At 29.9% G+C, this 8,783-nt stretch overlaps 1 pseudogene across 1 annotated transcript; it reads left to right on the top strand.

Annotated features, from left to right (window-relative positions):
• Positions 1-4,070: 4,070 nt before the first annotated feature.
• LOC149888652 (uncharacterized) lies at positions 4,071-8,456 on the top strand (annotated as a pseudogene). Its single transcript, XR_016452453.1, has 2 exons — positions 4,071-4,295; positions 5,284-8,456. The product of XR_016452453.1 is annotated as an uncharacterized LOC149888652 (transcript).
• Positions 8,457-8,783: the final 327 nt, after the last annotated feature.

An 8,783-nucleotide genomic window follows, 5' to 3' on the forward strand; every position in this document is an offset into this window, starting at 1 on the left:
CTTTTTTTTTGCAAAAACATTTTACAATTGATTTTAACCTTTGATAAGTACCAGTGGCGGATCTACAGTACGGCGGATTAGGCGGCCGCCTAAGGAGAAGTATTTTATAATAGTTAATGTATTACTTTACATTTTTGCAACTTCAGAATTTTTTATGCTTTACGGGGTCACTACTATAAAACTCATTCCGATCGGAGTTCACGACCATTTCATCTGAAACCCGCAGAAATAAGCGGATTGTTACTATAAACATATTTTTTCGTAATTTCCGCTAATTTCAGCGTAAAAACCCAATTAAAGTTTACGCGATCTTTGTGTAGCGGAAATCGTAAATCCGATAATTTGAGCTAGCTTTTTTTTTAACAGTTTCTTGTTTTGAAAACAAAAACAGAAATCAAACTCAATCTCTAACATTTCTCATTGACAAAATTAGAATAATAAGTTCCGCATTTCATTTTTCACTGTCCACCTCGACAACAGATAATTAACAGTGGGTAAGAAATTTAAAGTATGAATTTGCGCACGAATAAATTTCTTACTTTTTCAGACCAAACTCTACTTTCATAAGAATTTCTCCACAAATATCAAACACCAAGTTAATCATTAAATATTATTTGCAAAAGAAGAGACTATTAAGGTTAGTGTCACAATCATGAAAGAAACTGCTTTGCCAATTACAAATACTTTTATCTAGATTTCTTAATATTGCAGTAGAATACACTGAATTTGAATATAAAAACTCAGAATTTAATTCTAGAATAGTTGCACTATATTCTATAGAACTATTTGAGTCTAATGTCAAAAATAATTTCATCCAGTGGTATTAGCTTTTGACTCCCCATACTACTTTTGTTAGAATCTGTCACCTTCTTTGTAGTCACTTATTTGATGTTGTCCCAGAAGTCTTACATAGTTAAATAATACATTTTAAGTTTGTAACATTTTACAACATTGATTACATCCTATATTATGATATTACATTATTGCAGTATTTTGCACCGTCTAGGAACCATTTACACCTTGGGCAATAGGTCACTTTTGCTATATTAAAATATTGTCAGGTAACTAAAACTGGTGCCTGGCAATTTTTATTTTAGTAAAAATGACACAAATTTTTTAACTTACAAAATGTGTAAATGGCATCTAAGGGTCAACATAGGCAGGTGATACTAAAGCGATACTTTTTATAAAGTAAAATTATCAAGAATGTGATAACCACTGACATTCTCTAAATAGTTAAAAAGAGAATTAAATTTTTCAGGAGACAACAAAAAAAGTTTTCGATTGGTCAGAGCAAGCTTGATTATTACTTTAATTTCTCCAAAAAAAATATTTTAAATAAATGGAATCGAATTGTTCAATTTTAGTTTCCTATAATAACTTTTAGAATGTTTTTTGATGCTTTTTAAAGGTATTTATTTTTATTTACAGTGTAGTAGAAGTGGCGAAGGCTTCAATTTAAGGGCTTATAGTAAGTTGCATTTAGGACCAATACATTTTGTCTGGTCAAAATGGATCCTGCTTCTAACAAACCAAACTAACATCTAATGTGAATAAAACTTGGTAATCTAATTTTAAACTAGGTTTAGAATACTTTTGGAAATGTAAGAAATTATTACATGTCTTAGGTAGTAGATGTTTGGAATGAGGAGTCCATTTGCAACTGCTTTAGAATGGATAGCCTCAGATCCCAGCAAACATCGAGTCTAAAAAAGATGTCTTTTAGAGGTATAAAAAGCGTCTAATACGTCTAAAAGACATATTTAAGACGTCTTTTTTAGACTAAATGTTTGCTGGGATGCCCAGGTTTTTTTCAAGATTGGTAACCTTTGGTGTTTTTGAGCCATCTGTGACTTTTCACCAAATCTTCTCATTAAAACATCTTTTAATTATTTAATCCAGTCTGCCGAATTTTTGTGACAAACTCAATGACACTCGAGCTATCTAGGCATCTTTTTTCTGTCCCCTTGGATGAAAAACATTAAAGCACATTAAATATAATGCACTAAGTGTGAGAATAGTATTATGTATAGGGTCGACACAAACAGGCAACAATAACAATAAAGAATAACTTTGATGTAATGTGATGAAAATTATTTAACATGAAAATTATTTAACATGATAATAATTTCACTACTTTAAAATTACTATTTAATTGTGGCTGTGTGCCTGTCTTTGTTATGCCTTAGAAAAATTTTTTTTTTAATTAGAAGTTCTATGACATATAATTATTGCCTTTGTGGTATGTCTATAACATAGGAAAATTACAGTGAAAAAATTACTTATAATTATTTAATGGTTTTAATCTTTTAATAAAACATTGATTAGCTAGCCTTGTAAATTGATAAAGAACGTCTTAAAACTTCTAAAACATATGAACGTAGGACTGTGGTAATTTCACAGAAAGATTCGTAATTGGAAATAAGTAGGGGAACATGGGGCAAGATGACGAACGTTTTGAAAAGCACTTATATCTTATTGAATAACTGTTCCAATAAGTGAAACTTTATCAAAAAGTGGAAAAATAAATTATGTATGTACGTATGTACATAAAATTATGTATGTCATATATGTACAAAAAAAACCCATATAAAAATTAAAAACAGCCTGGAAAAAACTAATAAACCAAAGTTATCTCAAACTATCATCTTGCCCCGTATGCGGGGCAAGATGGCGGCTTTAAAAAAAGTAAATTCCATTATACCATTACCTTCTCAAATAACACGATACCATAAATTCTAGTTAATAAGATATGTAATACAAACGGTTATGTTATTTTTTTAACAATTAAACTATATATTTATATAGGGCTGTGCAAAAAAAAGTCTACTAATCAGTTCATAGCAAATTCCAACACAACAATGTAAAGCAAATGTCAAACAAAACATTTTAATGCATAATAAAGCAATGTATTAATGACTAAGCTACACAAAAGTTATTACATTACAGGTTTATGGTAAAACATGTACTTTGGCGAAAGGACAAACGAGTCATCTTGCCCCGTTCATCTTGCCCCTAGGCTACTTAATCTTTAAAATGACTCAGAACTCTACATAAATAAGTTATCATAGCTTAATACTACTTGTATGGCTTCCAAATTGAACAAACTGAATGAGAAATTCTTGCTTACCTTTGGCTGGTGATGTAATGATGAAATAAATCAAATACAAGTGGATAACTTTTTTTTCCCTTAATATAGGAAAAACCTTTTTAATAATTATCTTTGATTCCGAAAATAATATTTATAAAAAAAAGCATAAATAAATCTAGTAGATGTAATCTACTTCCCTCTTCGCTACTGTCAGATTTCATATTTAGTTGAGTTTTGAAGATAACAATATGTTTTCATCTTGCCCCATTTCGTCATCTTACCCCATGTTCCCCTATAATGTATATTTAAGATAAGGATATTGAATTTACTTACATTTCTTTTTTGAAATTTGTTTTTCTTGTGGCATTTAGTTGAAATTTTGCACAAATGTCCATAATATAAACAAAACAAAATGTAAAAAAACAATTGATTAACTAGATAATATCTTTTTGTTTTTTTTTAAGAACCCGCTAATATTTTCGTCGGAAAGTTTTTACGATACGAAAAAAAATGTTTATAGTAGAGGCTATTTGGGATTATCGGGTTTACGCCTATTTTGTCGAATCCGATGAAATTCATCGGGTTTACGATTTTTTTAATTCCGATCGGAATGAGTTTTATAGTAGTGACCCACGGTTGCACAAAGTTGGCAAATAACAAGATTGCAAACCGCGGAAATGAGCGATAGTGTTAAAAACTCCGATTAGGCGGAATGGCTTTTTCATGTATAAGGCGAAACAAATTTCGCCTAATCTGAGGCTTAAAAAGTCTGGAAATTATAAAAATTAGACTGATTGGATTAAAATTTGGCCGGTTGGGTTTTAGTTGATGCTTAAAAAATCTGGAAACAAAGAAAATATGGTTACTTAAATAAAAATTGGGTCGATTGGGTTATAATTTAGGCATAAAAAGTCTGGAAATTAAACAAATTTGTCCGATTAGGTTAGGGTTTTTGCTCTTTTCGAATTTCTACATTAAGATGTCTAATATTTTTGATAATGTACGAATTGCTTTAGAGAGAAACGATATAGTTACTCTCGAGGAGATTAACAAGAAGTTGTCCTTTGAAGTTGGTTCTGTGTTTTTTAACTGAAGAAAACTTAAATTTATTAATTAATCAAGTTCATCTAAAGCGAAATATCTTCGCAGAAGCATACTTAAGCAAAAATGCAAAATCAAATAAACTTGTACCGGTAATACTGCAGTTAAGCGGCGTAAAATAATTTTTAATTTTCGCTTGATTAAACTCTGCGATGGTGAAAATGAAAAAAATTAATCTGTAAGTGACGTTGCGAAACGTGAAAGAAAACCGCATTCGAAATATGGAAAAATTCGAAATGTTTAAAAAGAAAAGAAAAGAAAAGCCTCATAGAAAAGATAAGTAAAAGTAAGTCACTGCTAAATTTTTTTATTTTTTCATTTCTATTATATATTATACGTATTGTAACTATATATAGAAAAATTAATTTTAATTAATTAATTCTGCACTGAATAAATCGTTTACATTAAGTAAATAGTTTTTCTTAGTTAACATGGTAAATCTTTGTTTAGATGGCTATGTAACGTGTTGGTCATGGGAAACCAAGTGCTCCAACAACTATTGTTGCTAAAGATGAAATCCTGGCTGAACCACGTGTGTTGCTGGCGTCAAACATTTAAAGGGTTTCCAATATTTTCGGCGTTTCTATCTTGTGTGTCTCGTCAGTATCCTCTGTAGTTGATAAATAAACCTATTCTTGTACCTATTCTGTAAGTTATTATTTGCTTATACTTCAGATTAAATAACTTAATGTAAATAAAGAAATAATGCTTTATTTTTATTGTTATTAAATCAGAGGTTTTATGTATAAAGCAATACTGATTTATTTACATTAAGTTGTTTAATCAGAGGTTTTAATATGCATAGCATGTTGTTCATGTTTTGCTAGCAAAGCATAAGTCAGTTTTACAGATTATAAAATAATTTTTCAATATTATATTGATTGAGTTGAATTATAGTTCATATTGAATATGAACTAGAATTCAACTGCAAAAGCTACTTTTATATATATATATATATATATATATATATATATATATATATATATATATATATATATATATATATATATATATATATATATATATCAAGAAATCCATAATAATAAAGCCACATACATATGTAAGTATTGTTATTTTTAAATTCATTTTAGATCAACTTCATCTGGTAACTGTCTCTACAGCTCAGTATCATTAGTTATTGTGGGAAATAATTCATTAGTGGATATTTTAAGGGTTCTCACCTCAATGGAATTGTATGTTAATGCTGATTTTTATTCGAAACATCCAATATTTAATGATATAATTAACAGTGGTAAATATAATTTTTTTTCTTATGATAACATTTTAAAGATGACATTGTCTAAAACTGTTGTTGATCAAGATATCACTAAAAATGAAGAATGTGTTCGGTCGGAAGCAATTAATAATTGCTTTGAAAATCAATGGTCATCTTTTATGTGTATCTTAGGTCTTTCATCTGTTGTCAATTCACAAATTTTTTGTCATTATCCTGAATTTGGACTTGATCGTTTTTTGTGTGCATTTAACAGAATAATAAAACCAAGGGTTACCGAGTTGAAGCCAACAAGAAACAAAGTAATACATATAATGTTCTGTCGGGTAGGTAAGTTACCATCAGGGGTTGCTTTTACACCAAATCATTTTGTACCATTTGTTGTTTATGATTTAAAAGTGTCACTTAAAAGAAATTTTTTTTCTGTTACGATGCCAGCCAAATTAAAAAAGTTTGATAAAACTCCAACAAAGGAAAAAAAGTAACTGTTTTTGAATTTTTTATCCTCTAAAGGAGCTACTAAATCTTCAACAACATCTGAATTAGATTTGTCTGCAAAAGATAATTTCAATGGTGATATTAATAAATGCTTGATTGTACCTAATGTTGAAAGCTCAATTGACTTTGTTAATAAATCTTTTGACGAATTTGATGTTGCAAATTTTCGAGAACTACGAAGAGAGTTACAATGTAACAAAATTCTGTTTCGTCAAAAAATTCTTCATTTAGTAAAGAATGTGTTTATCCCAGATAATTCTTTCAATTTTCCACAAGGCAAAAACAATAGAAAGTTTTCAATCAAATGGCTAGAGACATTTTCTTGGCTTTGTTATGGCTTTGTTATTCTAAAAAATTAAATGGTGGATTTTGCTTGCCATGTGTATTATTTGGAGATGATTTTCCAACAAAGAATTACAAGGTTTCAGTGTTATTTAAAGAACCACTGAAAAATTTTAATGATGCTTTCCCAGCCTTAAAACGCCATTGTGATCCAAACATCAATTGTTTGCATTCTCAAACGCAGAGTCTTTTTAATGATGTTATGAGGCAAGCTGCTGGTGATACAAAACCTATTTAAGATATCATAGATCAAAATGCCCTTGCAGAGATATCTGAGAATAAAAAAAAACTTGGACCAATAATTGATACTATTATTTTGTGTGGCTGTCAAGGACTTGCTCTAAGAGGTCATAATGATGACTCTCAGTATCACTCAGAAATTGGCCAATATAATACCTCTTGTAATGTTGGAAACTTCATGGAGAATCTTAATTATCGTGTTAGAGGTGGTGATACTGAATTAGAAAATCATCTAAAAAACCACAAGAAAAATGCATCATATCTTTCAAAAACTATGCAGAATGAAATAATATTCTGTTGTGGTGAGATAATCTCTGATAAAATTGTTTCCAACATAAAGACTGCCAAATTTTTTTCTATTTTATCAGATGAAGCCATTGATGTTTCAAACAAATCTCAAATGTCTTTAGTGTTGCGTTATGTTGACAGTAGTAATAACATTGTCGAAGACTTTGTTAAATTCATACACAACAACGATGGTTTAGATGGGGAAAGTTTGTCTGTTAACATTTTAGACACCATTGCATCCCTAGGTTTAGATATTACAAATTGTCGAGGCCAAGGTTATGACGATGCTGGAGCTGTAGCTGGAACAAAAATGGGGGTTGCTGCACGAATTTTAAAGTTAAACAATAAGGCTTTATACACTCATTGTTTTAGCCATCGATTGAGTTTAGCTGTGTGTAATTCTTTCGAAGTTCCATTTCTCTGTAATGCAATGAACCACGTAAAAGAGGTTTCTTATTATTTTAATCTTTCTATTAAAAGAAATTCTATCCTTGAGGCAATGATTTCAGAACACTATCCTGATAAAAAAAAAAAAAAGCTGAGAGATGTTTGTCGAACTAGGTGGCTTGAAAGAATAGATGGGTTAGACACATTTCAGGAATTGTATGTTCCAATAGTTTATTCCCTTGAAGCTATAAACAATGACAGAAATAAGTTTGGGGCAGACTCCCTAACAGCTACATCTTTATTTAAATTAATAACTACCTTTGAATTTATTGTTTCTTTGGTTGTGACTAGAGCTGTTTTCGATGAAACACATGTAGTTACTAAAATGTTACAATCTAGCAGTTTAGATATTCAAACCTGTATAGATCTTATTATCTGTTTGACTAATAGAATTACTGCTATTAAAAACAAAATTGATAGTTTTCATGATAAGTGTTATCTTGATGCCAAAGTTATTGCTGAACAAATTGGGGTTGATGAATGTTGAAAAAGAGCTGTTGGTAGGCAAATCCACCGCGATAATCATCCAGCTGAGAATACATCAGAATATTTTAAACGAGTTTTAACCATTCCTGTTGTTGATCACTTAGATTTAGCTCTTTCTGATAGGTTTGGCAATGATAATTTAACTTTGTTCCACGGCTTGAGTATTATCCCTGATAAAATAATTTCTTTGCTAAATGGTCCATCAGAAAAAAATAATTGGAGGGAGAGCTTTAAGATTTTTTCAGATTTTTTTTCTGAAGATTTGCCAAATCCATTAGCTTTAGAAGCAGAGTGTGGTCTTTGGGAGATATACTGGACAACCACTAATAATCCCATTCCAAACAATGTGCCTGATACTCTAAAGTCAATTTCATGTATAAAAACTTTTGCCAACATTTTTGTTTGTTTGCAGTTATTAGCAACTTCACCTGTGACAACATGTTCTTGTGAAAGATCTATTTCAAGTCTTCGCAGATTGAAAACCTGGTCAAGATCAACTATGTCTGGAGATCGTTTGAATGGTTTAGCATTGATGTATACACATAGAGATATAGTTCCAGATACTCAAGAAGTTATTAAAAAATTAGTGCAAAGAAATGGTAATCGTAGGTTAAACCTTTCGTGAGAATTTGAACACTTCCGTGATTCAGAGATTGTATAAACTTTACGTTATATTTATTGTTATATATTTTGTTATATTCAATTAAAAAATTTGTCTCTAATTGTAAAGCTCTTGGTTTTCTTTTCGTTTTGCAACTTAATGAATAGTTTAAAAAACTAAATAGTTTAATTTAAGCTGATTAATTAAAGCTCCATTAAATCCATTATTTGACAGAAGAAAAGTGTCTTTAGTCATATATGAATGATAATAGTAATCCTCAAATTGACTAAAAATTGGCAAATAAAAAAAGACCATTGTTAGCGCTGATGCTATATAATGCGCTGATGATGGTAGCGCTGATTTTAATCTGAACATCACTAAGATTATTTTAATTAAAATTACTATAGAAATTGTGTTCTTATTTTTATAAAGGTATGCTATCATCAAGAAAAAGT

Source organism: Hydra viridissima, unplaced genomic scaffold, assembly GCF_058129835.1.
Source record: "Hydra viridissima isolate aposymbiotic clone 2 unplaced genomic scaffold, HvirCarnegie_v1 scaffold_5, whole genome shotgun sequence".
Classification (NCBI taxonomy): Eukaryota; Metazoa; Cnidaria; class Hydrozoa; order Anthoathecata; family Hydridae; genus Hydra; species Hydra viridissima.